At 45.7% G+C, this 19,464-nt stretch overlaps 1 protein-coding gene, 1 long non-coding RNA gene and 1 other non-coding gene across 4 annotated transcripts in view; 1 reads left to right on the forward strand and 2 right to left on the reverse strand.

Moving 5' to 3' along the window:
- Positions 1-2,947: 2,947 nt before the first annotated feature.
- Positions 2,948-6,149, reverse strand: LOC106022338. The gene is made up of 2 exons (XR_001197338.3): positions 5,827-6,149; positions 2,948-3,209 (listed from the first exon to the last, which is right to left on the reverse strand). It is a non-coding gene; the product is annotated as an uncharacterized LOC106022338 (long non-coding RNA).
- LOC121144399 lies at positions 3,293-3,362 on the reverse strand. The gene has a single exon (XR_005881762.1). It is a non-coding gene; the product is annotated as a small nucleolar RNA SNORD123 (small nucleolar RNA).
- A 103-nt stretch (positions 6,150-6,252) lies between the features above and the next one.
- Positions 6,253-19,464, forward strand: part of Sema5a (semaphorin 5A) — a 427,756-nt gene continuing 414,544 nt past the window's right edge. The window contains exon 1 of one of the 2 annotated variants that reach the window (XM_040757698.1): positions 6,253-6,741. The gene's annotated coding sequence lies outside the window, so the exon portion shown is untranslated. Of the gene's footprint in view, positions 6,742-6,789; positions 7,064-19,464 lie in introns of those variants that run through there. The other variant, XM_040757699.1, reaches the window with a different exon arrangement.

A 19,464-nucleotide genomic window follows, 5' to 3' on the forward strand; every position in this document is an offset into this window, starting at 1 on the left:
ACGGACTCTCTGCTCTGTTGTTCTCTTTGTTGATCCCCGTGTCTTTGTTGATTTCAGTGTCTTACCTTATTTAACTGTATGAACACTATTGAATAGCGTATGGCAACTTTAGTAATCTTAACAGAAATTTCCCTCTTTGTGGACTTTCGCTCTTGTTTCTCTCACACATATACCACAGGTCAATCTGAGGGAAGCAGTTCCTCAACTGAGTTGTCCTCTTCCTAGGCAACTCTAATTTTTGTCAATCTGACAACAGAAAGTAGCCAGTATAGTGAGTGGGACTTTCTCCCTTAGTTCATTTTCCCTGGAAATTCTGCGCCCCCACCCCCATCAGACACACCCATAGGTCAACTTTCTTAGCACCATCTCTTCTCAGTACAGTTGACTCAACAATCTCTGTTAAGAGCAGCCGCTGGGTCCCCAGGATTTAAGTGTCCTTTTCACTATCATCCTGCTCCTGCTTATATACTCTTACAGGCTAAGACAGTGTCTGTAATTCAGTCTCTACATTAAGTTCTGAGCAGAATCAGGTAGAAGAGGAAAGCAAAACTACAGCAAAAATTCAAATCTGTGAGTTAACATCACAGAGAACCTCACACAGTGTTCACCTTGTTGCCCCCAACTGAATAGCAAGGCTCCATCCTGCTGCAACAAAATTCTGTTTTTTGTTATTGTTTTAAAACCAGGTGCTTTGCAATTCAAATAAAATCAGTCCTGTGTCATCAAAGACGATGCTCCTCATTGGGGGTGGTGTGGGGCTCTTTGAGGAGCAATCACTGCTGTCAGTATTAGATGAGGTGTTGGTCTTTGGAGCGAGAGAAACTGACATAGGGAATTAAGGCACTAATAGTGGGAATGGGACGGAAGGTCAGCAATGAATTTTGACAGAGGGCCACAAGATCCCAACAGCCTTTATTCCTCTTAATTTGCTTGTCAAGACATGCCCCCTTTGGATTAATTCTACAAATATCCCTTTTATCGAATTCAAGGTTATTATGGTAAATTTAGTTGGTAAATATTGAAATAAACTGGGACAGGGAAATTCGTGCTCCAAAATCTAAGTATAATTTAAAAAATGTATTTCTGAAACTATTTATGTCCCCTCAAAGCTCTGTTTCTCAGAGACAGAAGAATGTAGGAGATATTAATTAATAAGTCAAAATATCTTTCTAAATTAAATAAGCACAGTCACTCTTTGCTTACAAACACTCCAGACATATGAGTCTCAATGTCAGAAAATAACTCCAAGGAAACTAAAAGGATGCTTTATCTTCATGCCAGAGACCATCTGCCTTTCCCGTAGGTATTCCAAAATTCATTTAAACTTAGCATTCTTCTTTTCCCCATACTATGCTTCTAAAAGACAACTTGAACTGCTTTCCAGGCACCAGATTTATCTTAATGAAATTGGGGTTGCCAGAAAACATATCTATAAATCAAGCCACACACACACACACACACACACACACACACAATTATGAAACAAAATCTTGAAGATCTCCAGAATGCTTTGACTTCTGGAATGTAGCAGAAGTAAGTTGCGATGCCCTGCTAAACTCTTGGAGTTTCATTGAACATGTCAAGAAAAAAAAATAACTTGAAAACGATGTCCACCCCCATCCAGAGAGCAAGCATGTCTTCCTAAGGGTACATCTGGGTACACCCTGCAGCTACTTACGGCTGGCACCCACACACTTAGCCAAGCTGCTTCTTTGAAGATGGCTAAGAGGTGAAAGGATGTCACTCTTAGTGTGGGTTGAATTTGAGTGGTAATTGGTAAGAAGAATTCACTTGAGGTGAATGAAGGCAGGTCACTCTGTGTCAACCATCAGGAATAACTGGGGACAGAGTTCATGGTTACATCTCTCTAATTAGTCCTAGGAAGCCATGGTAGACCCTGAGTAGAGATTAAACTATGGAGGGGGCCTTGTTGAAGGCTCCCTTACACACCTTAGCAGTGTGGAACAGCTGAAACTTTACCTTAAGGACCAAGAATCTGCACTTTTATCAGATCTGTTTATGCTCTCTCTCTCTCTCTCTCTCTCTCTCTCTCCTTCTCTCTCTCTCTCTCTCCCTCTCTCTCTCCCTCTCTCTCTCTCCCTCTGTGTGTGTGTGTGAGAGAGAGAGAGACAGAGAGTGTGTGCATCTATTTGTGTATAAGAGAGATAGCGAAAGAGAGATAGAATATGTGTGTATCTGTATGTGTGTATGAGACAGACACACACAGAGAGTGTGTGTGTATCTGTGTATATGTGAAAGTGTGTGTATGTGTGAGTTTGTGTATGAGTGTCTGTGTTTGTTATCTATGAGTGTGAGTATGTATGTGTGTATGTGTATGTGAGTGTGTACGTGTGTGTGATGACAAGTTCCAGACATGTACAACGCTCTTTTTAAACAAAACTAGTCTCCTTAACACCACTCAGGGAATGGGTACTGAAGGGGAGAGAGCTTTCTTGGGGCATAGGAACCTTAAAAGTCTTCGGTGAAGCCCAATAGACCAGAGAAGGCTTTGAAAGTTCATGCAACCTCTCCCCTTCAAAAGCCTTGGGCTGTGAAAACCTGTATGGACGGCCATCATGGGGTAATTTGTAACTACAACTATGGGTCTTCAGAATCCTATGAAATAAGTAAACCTGGAGCAGCTCTGAGCAAATCTACAGTGACATCAAACTTCATATCTTTGAACCAAGGCTTAGCTGTGTTAAAAGGGATAGGATTAGCTGGGCAATGGTGGTGCATGCCTTTAATTCCAGCACTTGGGAGGCAGAGGCAGGCAAATCTCTGAGTTCAAGGCCAGTCTGGTCTACAGAGTGAGTTCTGGGACCACACAGAGCATCCCATCTAAATAAATATGCAAACAAACAAAGAGACAGACAGACAAATGCATACATACATACATACATACATACATGCATGCATGCATAAGTAAATAAAGGACCAGACAATCTTTGAAATTTGAAACTAGTGTGAAAAATTGTCAAATGGTGACTATAACATCTACCTGACTCATGTACAGGAAAACATAAAATGTAAGGAGGCTATGATTCTAGGACTTAAAAAAAATAGTCTAGTAGTCTTGTTACATATCAAAGTCTACAGTTAGTGAGTCTTCTTGGGAAAGTCAACAGTGGTCCACAGCTGTCTTCATGTCTCCCAGGCCATTCTCTCTTCAGCTCCTCCCTGCTCCATTCTTTGGCTGCAATCAGGCCCTGGGAGGGAATATAAAGATGACACAAAATAGTTGCATTAGTTTGCAGTCATGTGCTGCTTCATATTTCTGAACGGATTCTGAGGTGAGTCAGGAAATGGATGGCGTTTTTCAAATCACATGGATCAGCGCCCCAGAATTCATCATTTTCACCAACGGTTGTGTCCCATAGCTGTTTTCAGCTTGACCCTGTACATAAGGCTAACCTGCAGCAGTTGAGTGTGTGTGTGTGTGTGTGTGTGTGTGTGTGTGTGTGCATGCTTGAGGAAGAGACAGAGACAGAGAGACAGACAGACACCAAGAAACAGGCAGAGACAGCAAGTGTGTGTGAATGCATGCTTGAGACAGAGAAAGACACACAGAGAAGTGTGTGTGTGTATGTGTGTGTATGTGTGCTTTATACAGAGAGACAGAGACACACAGAGAAAAAGTGTGTGTGTATGTGTGTGTGTATGTGAGCTTTATACAGAGAGACAGAGGAAGTGTGTGTGATGCTTGAGAGTGGGAGAGAGAGAGAGAGAGAGAGAGAGAGAGAGAGAGAGAGAGAGAGAGAGAGAGAGAGATTTTCATTGTGAAGACAGCAAAAAAAGTCCTTGGTAAAATAGTGTTCAAGTTCAGTTTTACAATCTGATGATTTGAGTACTTTAACAAGGAAGGCTTTTGAAAAGGAAAACTAGGAAAAGGAAATATTTAATACACTTTAAAGCAATTAGATGTCAGAGTGCCTGCTTGGGGCTGAGCCTCAGATATCTTCTGTTTAACAGCTCCTTTCTCCTTCAGAGCCTCTGGCTGATACGCCTGGTGAACGGGGTCACGTTGCACAAGAAGACACAAGCTCAGAAAAGTTCACAAACTTCCTGCAAGTCAGTGACAACCATCACCCTCGACTCAGAACTACTTGACTTTTAAACCAAGATCCCATTCTAAATGAGGATTTGGTTTCTGTTCTTGCTTACTAGAAATTTCTAATTTATTATCACTAATGGATTTTAACAACGGTACAGTGTAGTCTGCACACAGCAAAACTGAGCCCATTTCCTGTTCCAATGACACAAAAGACACTTCATTTAGAGGGTGAGAGTCTATGTAATAATTCCCACAGTGCCCAGGGTTTAGGTCTCCAAGCTAAGAGCGAGTTGCTTTGCCTGCTTGTCAGGCTACATGAGGTAGTGTCTCCCCAGGTGACCCCAAGCTGGCCTTAAACTCTCAATCCTTCTGCCTTTGCCACCAGAGTCCTGGGCACACACGCATGATGCCCATACTTCTTTCATTCTTAAAAAATAAAGTGTTAATCGTTTTTAACAGCAGCGTCGAGGGGTAAGGATAAAAATTAACTAAACACACTTTCTTTGTCTTTCTTCACCCTGTAGGTTCCAGCCGCCCACATGAAGGCTATAGGGGTCGAGGGCAAGAAAGGCTGAGGTTCTCCAGCCAGACATTGGCCCTTGTGGGCTTCCTTCTCCCAGGAGCCTCTCAGGCTCTTGTGCCACGCAGGCAAGGCAAGGAGAGTGTTGGGAATGGTGCCAGTTCCCACCCACTCCTGAAGCAGCAGGGACAAGCATAGAAACCCATTAACTTTTCCCTTCCAGACCCAGAAACCAGGAGCTTCCAGGAGAACTAGACACCAGCCAAACAGCTGTGAGGCATGCTTCCCTAGTGAGCCCCCTCCCCACCCCGAGTTGGGCCTCTGGTACCCTCCCGGCCCATTGTTCCAGACACTGTACACCCTGGGGTTGGCATAGACTCTCAGGGATGCTTTCAAAATCGTTACATTTAATTGTTCATTTGAGGTGACAGAAACGACAAATTGGGCTTCTGCTGTCTTCCTCTTGAATCTCGGTGGTCCTGGAAGGGCCGTGACACATTCCAGCCCTTACTATGTCTCCCTTTAGCACAATGGCACCCTTACAGACTCTCTGAACTGCCCCCAGCCCCAGCACATTTGCAACCTGCGAATTACCAGGGTGGGAATGTGACCCATGGGGACATCCTTAAGTCCCACAGATAAGACAGTCACTGATGAGGTTCCTTAGTGCCAAACATCCTGAAGCCACTAACAAGGCCTAAGATGGGTGGAAAAAAACAGCCTGAAGCCACTGTCATCCCATCCTGTACTGAGGGAAGGGGTCACTCGTGGCTACAGGGCCAGGGATGCAAGGTTTCTGGTTCTCTTTATCCTGTAACTTTCCCATTCAACAACCCCACAGGTTGTTTAAAACCTCCTGAGTTGAACACTTCCTTCCCTGCCAAGGCGATTTACGTTTTGTTCCAATATGAACTTTTTGTCGGGCTCAGATATCCTTGCAGAAGTGCAAGTTAGCCTAGCAGGCTCTGTCCATGAAGAGACCCTCTCCTAATGCCATCAGGGCCACGCGGGGACCTCTTGCTCTGTTTCCCTGGATGATAGGGTATGTTCATTTGCCTGATCTATTCCCTTCAAGTAAGCCTGAATTAGCTGAGAGCCTCCTGGGCCCAACTCGCTTGCAAGAGGTGGGGCAAGGCCCCTCGTCCCCCTTGCTCTTCCCCTGCCCCGGGTCTTCTTTGGATGATAGGGAAGAACTGAATCTTAAACTCCTACCCTCTTCCCACCCGTGATCTGCCGAGGGGCGCGCACATACCTGGAACCTAGGCCGGCCTAGTAGAAGTGCCACGTCTCTGCTTTGCGCCCGCCAAGCTGCCTCCAGCTCTTTATACAGCCCAGCCCGCGAAGTAGCCACGTCGGAGCGACTGGACAGGGGGCGGGTAGCCACTGGAGGTCTCTGGGAGAAAGAGAGTCCCTAAAAAGTCACCACTTGGGTGAACTTGCCCTCGGGAGGCACAAATGGGACTCGTGCGGTGTGGTGACAGTCCCCCTGGGTGTGCGTAGGGGTCCCATCTCAGAAAGAGGCGGGCCCAGAGGAGGGGCCTGGGAAGGTCAGGGGCGGGTGGGGCGCTCAGTTTGCACCCGGGAGGGGCGGAGAAGGGGAGGTGCGGCGGCGGGGGCGTGGCGGGGGCGGGGCGAGGCGGCCCTGTGCTCCCCGCCCCGAGCTCCGGGCCCGCGCACCCAGTGTCGCTCTACTCGCCGGGAAGGCGGCGCCGGCGGCGGCTGCTCACGCTGTGCCCACTCCCGGGCGCTGCGCTCCCGTCGCGGGTGGATCCTTAAACCCTAGCCGGTCGCGGCCCCTGCCGAGAGGTGTCCTCTGCATCCCATCTTCCCAGTGCGGGATAGCCCCAGCTCGTGCGACCCTTCTTTGGGGGTGTTCCCACGCGCGGCTATCAAGCAGAAGGCACACAACTTTGCCACCTTGAGGGTCGCCCTCGCTCAGCGCGAGCCCGCTTGCTCAGCTACACGCACAACTGGACACTCCGTGCTCCAGGCGGCGGAGCTGGTCCCCAGCCTGGAGCTCTGCGAGCAGAGGAGAGCTCTGGAGAAGTGGCGGAGAGCAGTGGCGGCTGCTGCCTCGACTTCCCTCGCAGCGCGCTGAAGAGGACCCTTGAAGCCTCTCCAGCCCCAGGCACTGGATGACTGGCAGGAGGCACGCTCCCCGCATCTGGTGAGTTCGCTCCCCGCCGCGTCCCTGGGTGTCCTGGCTGAGACCCTGCGCGGGTGAACTCGACCTGGGGGCAGCATTGGTTTGTCTGTGGGTGGTGCAGATCTCGGTACGGGTCACTCTGCAGGCACCTGGGTAGGGACAACTTGGCAGCCACGCGAGGAGACAGGCATAGGACCACCATCAGTGCGGAGCGGTCGCAGGGGAGCTAGAGCACAGCCTGGAAGTTTGTGTCGTAGCCTTTGCCCGGATCCGAGCAGGCACTGCAAAGGAGCTGGAGGGTTCGAGTGGGCGACCGGCTAGTGGGCGAGCCTGCACCTCTCAGGTACGCGTGGAGGTCTGTGCGCGTATTCTGCGCGAAGCCAGGCTCGCGTGGTGGTGGGAGCTGCAGCGGGTCTGGCAGTCGGAATCGCCTGCCTCGCAGCCCGGTGGACTCAGGAACATTTTCCTGCTCTCGGTACAGGGGCTTTGCGGTGTTGGCGAGAATCCGGGGGGAGTGGGACTAGGTCTCAGCTCCACCAGGCTGTTTTGTTGCGGTAGACTGAGGCAGGGGTGGCGAGGCCTGGGGACCCGCCAGCCGGGTGGGCTCTACTCGCGGAGCCCTTGTGCGCTGGTGGCTCAGCCGGACACGTTTCGTACCCGGACTCAGTGTCTGGGGCCAGGCGAAGATCGGGGCTCGGAGGAACTGTTGGGGGTGGGGATTGATCCCCGCGATCGCCCCTGGTCCCCTAATGCGGTTAGTTTCTCTGGCTTTGGCGGGAAGTGCTTTCACCACATCTTTTTGTTGTTTGTACCTGGATGCTGTTGTCTGGAGTTGGGCTTTAACTTTCCTGCGCCCGCGGCGTCCGGGAGATGCCCGGCAGGGGGCGCCAAGAGAGAGCTTTCGGAGACTGTGAGAGGCTGCCACTGAGCCTGTTGGTGTTTCTTTCCTGGGAGACAGGGTAGAGATCCTAGGTAGTGGCAAAACAAAGATCTTGCAATAATTTCACCTCAAAAGGCGAAGAGCGGAGGAAGCTGTTCTGTTAACCATGGAGAGCTTTCAACCTAGTTAGGAGCAGCGACAGAAAAGTTGGACGGAAGCCCTCTAACAGGAAGACAAATTCCTGCAAACTCCTCTGTCTACACATCTGTCTACACATTTCTCCTTTGACAACTGGATTTGACAAGAAGGCAATTGAAATTGCGTGAAAATATCAGGAAATATCAGAGGTCGGTTCCTGAGGAGCATATTGGTTAAAATGACGGAGTGTTAAAAGTTATTTCAGCATATTTATTCATATTTATTTTAAAATAACCGTGTGTTCAGCTTATCTGGAAGGGCCCTGGCATAACAACCAAGTTTGCGAAGAGCAGATGTGTTATTAATTATGAAGTTAGTCTTTTAAAAGGAGACATAGGAAGACAAAACTAGAGTTCAGTAGCAAATGTTTTTTAGCACCCGGGTAGGATCGTTGAATTCATTGCTGATTAATGCCACTTCTCATTTTTCTGAGAGAAGCTGAAGCCCACCCCTGGGAGGACTCCATTCACAGTTCCACTTAAGGCTTAAGTCGTAAGCAGGCACCGTCTGTTGTAGATCACCAAAGCAAGTTTTCTTTCCTGTGTTTACTCCAAAAGAAGTATGCATTTCTTTCTGCCCACTCAAATTTCTTCTGCAAGCCTGATTTCCATGAAAAAGCAGTTCTAAGTTTAATTGTTTGAAGCACAGATTTCTTTTCCCTTGAATTTGTTTATTGTAAAAGCTTTTGAAACTGTGGCTCGACCAGGATGCTGCCTGTAGTCACAATGTGCATCCATGCAACTGTGGAGTTAGTCCATGAACTGGTGGTGTCTGCTTTTAGATGTCTTTAGTCTCCACACATACTTGTGCTCACAAAGGTGGATGATGCTCATTATTTTATGCCTCTTAGATGTGGCCAGTTCCTTTGATTGTCTTAATGGCAAACAGCTGTGGGGTCCCTGCTGAGAGCAAAGACTTTGGTCTTCTGGGTGGGAGAGCCTATCGTTGACCAGAGTATGTGTGGTGTTCAGAATCTGGTAAAAGTAAACTCATACTTGTTCCTGCTTGTGTCTGTCTCTTGTAACTTCCCAGCCATGTTTGCAGAGAATGAAATAGAGAAATGTAGACCAAAGATTAAAGCTAGTTGACAATGATACTAAGATGAATATAAGCGTCTTCTTGCAAGTTTAGCATAAGCCTGGGTATGGCGGACCACCTGAAGTCCCCCTAGTTATCCGTTTCTCATAGAATATTGTTCTCTATCCTCACTTCATCCTTTTGCTGAGCGACAGTCACTAAAATCAACATGTCTCTGTATTGTATTCTTCTGACTCAAATTAGATGACAGTTTCTCATGAGCTGTATCAATTGCTCCTCATGCCTGAGAAGGCTACCTAGTGGAACCATCGCACAGTTCCAATTAATTGGATAGTGGTTTTTAAGGGCTCTGGATGTCCTTTTAATCATCAAGGCACTGAAATAGAAGTTTTCCACTGATAAAATACAGGAAGGTGGAGGAGGCTAGGGTGGAACTTTTTCAAGACATGCCATCAGATGATAGAGTGAGCAAGAACTCTAGAGTCTGCAGATCAGAACCTGACCCCAAAGAAGAGGCTTGCGTTCCAGATTACATGACATGCAATAAAGAATAAATTCATTCATTTACATTAAGTCCTAGCTAAGTAGCAAGGTTTTTTCCTGTAGAATATGTACAACCATTCGAGAAAAGCATTTCTGCTTTCTATAATAAATCCGCTATAATTCTTGATTCTAAAATTATACCAAATTAGTATTATAAAATGTATCTGAAGTTGTTGCTATAGTTACCCAGACAAATTGCTTAGGCTATAATTATAATACCAAGGTGACAAGTTTTTGTGTTTAATGTTCAATAATGTTGAAAACATAAATTACAGTGTCTAACAAATTGAATTACAATAAAGTACCTAACAGGGAAGCTTCTCCATTTCTGCCCACCTGCACCTGTTTGCAAATTTATATTTATATTCGGCAAAGTTAACTTTTGTGGAATCCCCAGATGAGCATATGTCATTTTCTAAGTTGTTTATAGTGTCTTTGTTGCTGTTGTCGGCAACATAGAGATTTTCACAGATGCTCCCCACATCCTTTCTAAATTAAGATAGAAGTCTAGTTGAAAATTACTATGCTTTAAAGCCTCTACTACCCTGCAGACATATCTGCTATAGACAGGGCATTCTGCTGTTTGTAATTCCCACAGATTGTTAGCAGCATGGAGATGGGTATTCACCAGTTCTTTGGGATGTAGCTTGAGGAAGCAGCTGGTATATATGTAAATATGGTACTTATTTTGGGGTATTTACATTTTTATTACACTTAATTGTAAGTGAATGAGTATGCATTCGTGCTTTTGAGTGTGTGTTTTGCATATGACATGGTGAATGTGTGAAGGTCACATGACAGGTTGTGGGAATCCATTCTGTTCTTCCACCATGTATCTGAGGACCAAATTTGGGTCATTTGATTTGGTCACACGTGCCTTTACCAACTACAAGGACTATTCATGTACACAAAATCTATTTCTGATAGAAAGGAGAAAGGAATATAAAATCTACATTGGATACATACAGACTTCCCACTCTCAGTAGGTCTGTCTAAAATGCTGTTTGGTTCAGAGTCTAAGGGAGATAGAACACAGCAAACAAAAAGCTCGACCACAGAGAAGATGCTGAATCCTAACTCATTTATTTTAGCACACAGATACTAACATAGTTACTTGGTGCTTTATGGAAGATCCTAGAAATAGGAAATCTGGCCTCAATTTCACAGGGTAGTTTGAAGCTACACGGCTTCAAAGATGAAGTTGTATTTCACCTGGGACATGCCATTGAAAATGGAATCAATGCGGCAGTGGTCTCAAACAGTCAAAAAGCTTTGCCCAAAGTATGGCTGTCATTGTCTTCTTTTCTTTCTTTCTTTTTTTATTTGGTTCCCAAATTTATGGTTATTTGACAAGATCAAAGATGAGCACAAGTTATTCCACTTCCTGAGTTCTTTAATGTTTCCCCATTTGCTCACTATTCTACGTGGAAAAGTAAGTCACTCTGTTACTCCTTTTCCTTCTCATGTTTTAGGATTGCCTTTCTGATTAACAACAGCTGAGAAACTATTTCAAAAGAGAATACCACTGTTGCAGGATGGATTTCTGTCGTATTTGGTCATGAACCCACCTACCTTTTATCTCACAGTCTTCCATTCCCTTTGCCTCTGCATTTCTGTGGAACTGACTGATCTGGAGTTCAAGCCAAGTGACGAGGAAGCACACAGCGGAACAATTCTACTTTGTGTTGCAGTTTTATGTACATCTGAGAGTAAATCCCATTACTGCAGTGGGTAATTCAATTACAGATATATTTGATAAATAGGCAGCCAAGTGATCCTATCAGCAGCCGGCAATGTTGAAGAAATAATGCTGTATTTGCTGAGATGTAAGATTAAAAAAAGTTGTAGGCAGGTGACAACTAGAATTGTACAAGGACAACTTGGTCACAGGCAGTGGAGTCCCTTTCATTTGGTTCACATTCACCCAGTATCTGGCAATGATGCATAATATAGCTATGGAAAGAAAAACAGTCAAAGGCAATAAGGATAAGTCTACATAGCAATTTCTTCTGCTTTGCCTGCATTCTCCAAATGGTTAGTGCTTCACTAAAACTTCTGTTGCGAATCACAGGAGAGATGAGCTTCATAAGCTCCATCCAAACACAATTCTATACAAAGAAAATCTCTTTTTGTAAAAATAGGCAGACAGACAGAGCCAGAGCTGCTTTGTATCAGAAGAGGGTTCCCAAAGCTGTTTGTACCATGATGGATGCCTAGAGACATTTGCCATGAAGCATGGTGAAGCCAAATGGATTTTAGAAACACAACTTATTTCTGAATTTATTTTAGAGAGTGAATATTTAAGTTTTCTGTGCTGATTGTAATGCTAAGGAAGTTGTAACTGGTGACACACCAAAAAAGCAAATACATAAATTGAGGAAAATAATTGCCCTAGATGTTAAACTTCTTTGGTCTAGCCAATGCTACATACAATTCAGCCTTCATTCATTCTGCTTGGCCTAAATGTGTCAGCCAGACAGGATTTGCTTTTAAACTGTCTTGTTATTTAAATCCTTACATGTTCTAGCCCTGTGCTTGACTTTAGGGGAATTCCCAGAGGTCCATGGTTTAGGGAAGCAACTTGCCTGGTAGAGAAATGGAGCAGGAAAGCTTCCACCTTTAATTTGGGGTTTGCTGGCAACTTTGCATGCTCCTGAAACAATGGTTCTCCTGCTGTGATGGAGAGTGGTGGTCAGGAAATACCTAGCTAGAGAGACGGGCAATGGGTGTCATAGGTAGAGCAGGAACGGTGCCACCACTGTCCCCATGTGGCTCATAGATGCAGGTAGCAGCTTTATGAGGTTCAGGAGAGTGGCTGAACCATCCAGGCAGACTTGGAGATGGCTAAGAGCCATGCCGGGTGAGAACCCCGCATCCATTTTCGTTGTGTACAGCCCTTGAAGAGCTAAACACGGTGACTGGAGATGGAGATGGGAAGCCAGGGATGACTCCTCGGCAGGGGAGGCAGTTATCAGAGAGGACACTGCAAACAAAATACTAGATTGGGTTATGGACTGGGGAAGTCCATGAGGACACAAGAAAGAGCTCCCAGACCTTGAAGTCAACAGTGGGGCCACATGAACTTGCCGAACTGTTTGTCCACATCAGGTCCTCCAACTGTCACCCTCTGGCGCTGACATTCAGAATGGGTCTAAAAGCCCAAGATCTCCAGGGAGAGTCGAGAGGGTGTAACTGTCTCTATGGCCTCATGGCATGGCTCTAAGTCCTGTTCACTGTTACCACTGTCCCCTCCCCCCAGACTCCAGTTCTGCTGTCTGCTTTTAACAGCCTGGTCTTGGCATTCCTGCACTGAAGGCTTCTCCTGCGTTTCCCTTTCTGCCTTCAGGTCGGGCTGCCTTGAGGTCTTCACTCCAGCATTCCCTCTTCAGAAGGAGTCTCCAAATACACAGTCTAAAACACCCCCTGTCCCTTCTCCTCCACTTAGTCTTCTTATTTTACTTTTCCTCTTTATTGTGTTCAGCACTGCCTCACATGTTGCATGCATTTCTTAATGGATTTCCCCAATGCAGAGAGTAAACGAGAGAGGTGGGATTGCTTCGTTTATATCTGTGTATCCCCATTCCCAAAATGGTACCTGGCATACACGGGGCACTCTGGCTGCAATGGATCAGTAAATAAATGGGCAAGCACATTTATGTGCTATAGCCTGTAGCAGAGCGTTGGCTGGGTATGACTGTTTACTTAGATAAATGGGTAACATGGATGATGAGAACTGTTTATGTTTTTCATTGGGAGAAACATGTTCTCATACATTCAAATTGATTTATGACCACAGTGTTAGAATTCAGCTGTGTTTGAAAGCCAGGAGCCAGGGGGACTGTGTACTCCATATATTCTAATGTATGCTAATTATACATTATACATTAAGTAGGTACTTGGTAAATGAATTGATGCCCTTGCTTGGCTTGGAATTAGCATAAAAATACTTTGTGTGTATTAAAACATAAAAAGTGAAACTTCAGGATGTTATTTGCTTATTTAAAATCACTCCCCTCCCACACAAAGTTCCAGGGAACAAATTGTATCCTCATTACATATTTTCACACATTATGACTTCAGAAAATTTTAGAAATGTGCCAGGCGTTCTCATTTCATTCCTGAGAACAGGGCAACCAGCCTTGCCATTTGGTTGGATGTATATACTTAACAAGCTAAACCAGGTAAGTGGCTCAGCAAAATGTTTGTGTCTGTGCAGTGGGCTACTGATAACGACGGCCCCACTGAGCTCTTGGTGTTGGCTGTAGTAGCTGTGCGCCTCAAAACATGGAACTGGGTGAGAGAAGGCCACCACAGAAGACCACACATTGTTAGATTCCTTATAGAAACTTCTAGAAGAGGCAAACTAAGATGGGAAGTGGGGAGGTGGTCGCCTGGGGCTGGCAGTGATAACTGGAAGTGAGAGAGATGGGCAGACTGGCTTTTCCTGGAGGCTGGCAGTGCATTGTGGGGGTGTTCACCCACGCGTGCATCTACTCACACTCACTGACTTGAACACCTACAACGAGTCAGCTTTATAGCATGTAACATACCCCAGGGATATGGCTATAGATGGAAATCTGGGGCATAATTTCTAAAGTCAGACTGCTGGCAACCTAAACATAGCTCCTGCTGAATTTACTTAGTGGGGGGGGTTATTCTGGGTTTGCATAATTTTTTTAGAGAGTTAGTGTCAAGGCTACTGGGCTGTAAGATGTACCAAGTTCCTTTGATACAAAGAACTTCCTTCTGGATGTCTGTGGCACTGTGGTCTGTGTTACAGGTATACGTAAGCTCAGGGTGTTTATATATGGGCTCATATAAGCATGTCCGTCGATCAACTAAACTTACCCAACTTAGCTACTTCAGGAGAGGCTCCAATAGCTCCCAGGTTTATTATGGGTCTTTGCTGCTGGCCCAGTTGTTTTGGGTTTGTGGAGAGCACAGAACCCATGGCTCGTTAGCGCTTCAGCTGGAGTGTGTAACCCACAGGACAGAGCTTCTTCGTCAAGTGAGGGTGCTCTACTTTGCAGGGGTCAAGTTCGCCATGGCTGCTTCTGCGCTCACCTACAGTTGGCATTTGCTTCAACTGGTGGATGAGGCAGGTAACTTTTTGTTTCTGTTTTCTTTTTTGTGCCATGTAGCCCAGTAGTGGGTAAATTCCAACAGCCGTACTTAAAACAGAAGGCAAGATTTTATACCGTGTGCCGCCTTGCATTTTCCCTACTCCATATATCCTTCCCCCTTCTTCCGTTTTCCTTTGTTATAGGGTCCTGGCGGTGTTGCCCAGGCTATCTCAACCTCCTGAACTTACGTGGGTCTTCCACGTTCATGTCCTCAAGGTGAAAGGGCTTCACGCCTGGCTAGCAGGCAAGTTTCAAGATGCTACACACTGGGGCACCTTTCATTTTTAAGAGTCACGGGCCACTTCTATCTCTTTCTATTCTGCTTTCTGCTTTGGCACACTCTATTTGGTTAAAGTGCAAAGCCGAGAATAGAATATGGGTAGAAACACATGGGAAGCGCCTGCTGCCTGAAGTTTCTTCCCTTCTCAATTGTCATCTTCTGGAGGATGTGAGTGAGGTTAGCCTTCTCCTCTTGTTTATCATGACTTCCATCTGTTTCCCTGCCACAGGCTGACCAGCTCTCCTGTGGGCACCATGCTCTCCCCACACCCATTGGTTCCCACATGGTGACTTTGTGACAAAGTGTTTGCTTTGGCACAGGCAGTCTGTGCTCCAAGACACCATGCCTGGCTTTTAGGATCTGGCCACGGCTGGCTGATGCTCTAGCTCACAGATGTCTTTCCCTGAGTAAGGAAGCATTTTTATTCAACTCTGTGATGGTGCGGGGATGCACACTGCATTTCTTCAATGTCTCATTTCTTCAGTCCCTGTGGTTGCAGGGAAGTTGAGATGCAGTATTTTTATAGACCTCTTAGAGTATTATTTCTCACTGACTTCTTCTGAATCTGTCTCCTCTCACATAAGTATTCCCAACCTAAGACAAATTAAAAGTAATATTTATAGTTGTAAAGCTGGGGAACCAGTATTGGACCAAACCAAGACCTCTGAATGTGGGTACCAGCTAGGAGGCCAAGACAGTCTATGGAACCTCTAACAGTGGAGCCAGGGTTTATTCCTAGGCCACAAATGGACCTTGGGAGCCCATTCCCTATGGAGGGATACTATTGCAGCCCAGATATGGAAAGGAGGGCCTGGGCCCTCCCCCACATGATGTGATGGAATTTGATGATTCCCATGGAGAGTCTCAATATCCCTGAGGAGTGGATGGTGGGTGGGTTGTGGGGTTCTGTGGGAAGCATTGGAGGATGGGAGGGCGAGGGATTTGGGGCACAGATATGCAAATAAGAGTGTTTTTTAAAAAGCAGTATTTACAAAATGGCCATGCTTTCTTGTGCCAGTCATGAATTCTTGCTTTGGCAAGTGATGAGGATTTAATTCATGAGACTGATAATACTGATAATACTTCTTTTTTTCTTTTTTATTATTTATTTTTAAATTTAAATTTAAATTAGAAACAAGGTTGCTTCACAAGTCAGTTCCAGATCCCTCTCCGTTTCCCTCCCCTCCTCCTGTGCCCTCCCCCCAGCCCCCCAATATCCCCTCATTTCCCCAGGGAGGATGAGGCCCTCCTTGGGGGTGTCCATAGTCTGTCAGATAATACTTCTTTCTGCCCATTTTGATGGCTCTGAGGGGTCAGTAGAATGCTATTTATGTAGGCACCATTTTTCTGGTCTAGTTTTGTTTCTTTTTATTTCCAATGAGCTAATATTCTCTAGAATCTTAAGAAAGGCAGTTAGACATTTCTTTTTAAATAGGCTGACTGATGATTGCATGAGAGAGATTTTTGTGTTGTCAGGATGGATTTTTAGCTGGATAGCATCTAAGATTTCACATCAAGTATTGATCTTTAGGTACTAGATGTGTGGGGTCCTAACTTTATTGCTGTATGCTGAAGCATCAGAAAGGGCCCTGGATATCACTTCCTAGCTTGAAGGGTGAATGACTTCATTCTCTTGTACCAGTAGACACCTCCTTCCCACTTTTTTCCCTAAAGTTTAAGCTGGGGTGCACCTCTGTTGGTAAACTGTTTTGTAGCCTTGTGAAACAAGCACTTTGACTGTCTGAGACTTCTCCACAGTCAGTCTTTTAGTTATTACGCTCCAGCTTCACCAGGAACCATCTGTCTCAGTCATCTTCACTTACCCAGCTATGCAGAACGGGGTTGGCTAGCTTGGCTGGCCCATGTTTGTCAGGATCCAGGGATCTGGGAACTGCTATAGCTGGTGTGACAACAAGCTCTGGGGCTGCTTGTGTCAACTCACCGTAAGTCCATTATGTCCATGACAGGAATGCAGTGGCCATTCAGTCTCATTTGTGTACCTCCTGCTGGTGCTAAGCTTCCCAGATGGGGAGGGTGTATCTGTTTCTGGGGTCACATTCTCTTTACTCGCTGGGATAGAAACCCCGTTCTTCAGCCCCGTTGGCTCCTGAAAGAGAGAGATGGGGCGTCCCCACCTCCCGCCAATCTTTCCTCCCTTGCTCCAAGTCACACGAGGTAGTGCTGGACAGTGATTGATGTGAAATATTTTCCTCCTTCCCTACTGTTGTGATAAAAGCTCGTGAGGAACCTTGGTAGATTCCGTGACAAGCGAGGGTGCTGAAGCAGGGGACAAAGACGCCAGGCAGAAAGAGCTTAAGTGAGAAGTTTTATTAGAAAGGAAAGGTGGGTGAGGAAAAGAAAATAAGTAAAGAGACACAGAGACAGAGCGAGGACAGATGAGAAGAGGGAGACAGGAAAAGTCCTGTCTATCCCAGGGGAACAGCAGGAAAGAGTGTAAGTCGGTGGGGTCTGTCCTTCAAAGGGGTCCTTTGCACCTGCGTGCAGACTACAGTAGTAATGGAACCCTGGGCTGACCAGGGTACTGCCTGAGTGCATTCTGCCAGGTGACAGGGGCAGGCCAGGATAATGCCCGAATTCCTACACCTTCTCACTCTGGATTTTGTCCCTGGCATAATTGAAGCCATCATTGCCATAATGCTTTTTATACCCAAGGTTGTCCCCCTGAATGTAAGTTGTATGATCGTGGTCCTGGGGGTGGAGGAGGAATCTGGGACGAGGAGGAGGAATTTAGCAGAGCTGTGCAAGTCCAGACAGCGTAGTTGTTGCAGTTTCCAAGTCGACTCTGAAGTCAGGACTGGAGCCAAATTTACTTTCTGTCTGCCAGCAGTGATGGAATTCCTCGGTCCCATCACCAGCTTGTAAAAAGATATCATTCAGGAAAGTGCAGGCTGGCACGGAGGAGTCGAGGAGACTCATTCACTTGAAAGCTTATGCCTGCCCGCAAATGTTATTTAACTTGAGCAATTTCTCCAGGCCCACCTGCTGAGTTTCCATCTCCCCAGAACTTTTTTTTTGGTTCATGGGAATACCAGTGGAGGAGTCACAGTGGAGAATTTAACAGGACACATCTGAGAGGCCAGAGTAGCAGGATGGGCTTTTAGAGTTCCCTGTTAGCTAAAACATCATGGAGTCAGAGTGTGTTAGTCTGTTTTCCGTTGCTAAAATGTAATATCCAAGGCTGGGTAAAATAATAAAGAAAAGAAGGTCACAGTTCTAGAGGTATAAGGAGTGGCACCAGGGAACCTTGGCACTGGTGAGGACCTCATCATAGGTGGCATCATAACGGTGGGAGCAAATTAGACAGGAAGTCACAGCCGTGGGAGGGGACAATAGCAACCTCCCACTATACCTTAAGATCCTACAACATTCACACAACCACATGGAGGATCAGGCTTATAATGTGATTCCTCAGGGGGCCACTTCATCGTACCATAGCAACATCTAAATGCTTGGAGTTTAGTTCTTGCAACTGTAAACTGAAGAAGTTAAGACATCTTGATGCTGTATCCCAGTGGTAAAAACACCCAGAAGACATTTCTTAAAGGACTTATGTACTGAGAGAAAATTGACTTACTTGGCCTTTGGAGAACGAATCCTGGTTTTTGATCGGAAGAAACACTTCCTAGTGTGGCAAATGAAAGATGCTATTATGTAGATTGTAACAGAAAACATGTATTTCAGGTCCACACAGTGGTTCATTTGATTGTCAAGTTCTGGTTGGTGGAGGGGAGAGGGAGAGACTTTGGAATATGGAAGACCTGACCCGTATTCCTCATTTGATTTGCGTGAATCTTCTAGAAACCTAGAGTAGTGCTGTTGTTGGGTTTTGTTGATTGTTTTGTTTTCCCCTCATAGTGTCTAAATAGCTTGTTCTTTCTACTAGGAAAAGAATCATGATCTCCCAGTGGTCATATTATAGAGAAATTTAGCGGGATGTGGCTCAGCTCTTGTTTGAATATTGTCCCTCAGGTCACCTAGTACCATTGAGTCACTTTCCTTTCCTTCCTTGCTTGCTTACTTGCAAGATGGTTAGGGGTCAGTGTGAGAAAGTCTTGAGAAACAAAGGTCCTCCCAAAATAGATAGCCCCCCCCCCTGCAGAATGGTGGCTCCATTTAGTCTCATCTCACTATAAAGTTAAATAAAGCTGGTCCACTCCCTCTGGCTTCTCTGATTCCCAAGCACATGTGGGGTTTGTGTAAAGGGGGGAAAAGATTACAGCTTGGATCTTTCTAGCTGTTTGTGATCTTGTTACCTAAAGAAGAACCAGTAAGCATCACTACCGAGTTTGGCACCTAGTTCTGAAACATTGGCAGTCTCTTTCTCAGAGTCACTACCAAGTTTGGCACCTAGTTAGTTCTGAAACATTGGTAGTCTCTTTCTCAGAGTAGCTCTGCTGTGTCCTGTAAACTGGTTGTAAGTTCACCCTCAATCTATAATAGTTTTAAGATTTGCTGTTAAGTACCTTTCAATGATCGTTTGGCATTTTGTGTGTTAATTAAAAGTATATATTCCCTGAAGAGCTAGCCTTTGGGACCATTCTTCCTGCCTTGTGGTTGCTAGAGATGGCCCTAAATGGAACAATTAGGGTTGCAATTGGAAGCATGGCAGATTGTCATTAAGAGACCTGGACAGAGGGGTAATTAGCACATTGTTCATGGTA

Source organism: Mesocricetus auratus, unplaced genomic scaffold, assembly GCF_017639785.1.
Source record: "Mesocricetus auratus isolate SY011 unplaced genomic scaffold, BCM_Maur_2.0 Super-Scaffold_100015, whole genome shotgun sequence".
Taxonomy (NCBI): domain Eukaryota; kingdom Metazoa; phylum Chordata; class Mammalia; order Rodentia; family Cricetidae; genus Mesocricetus; species Mesocricetus auratus.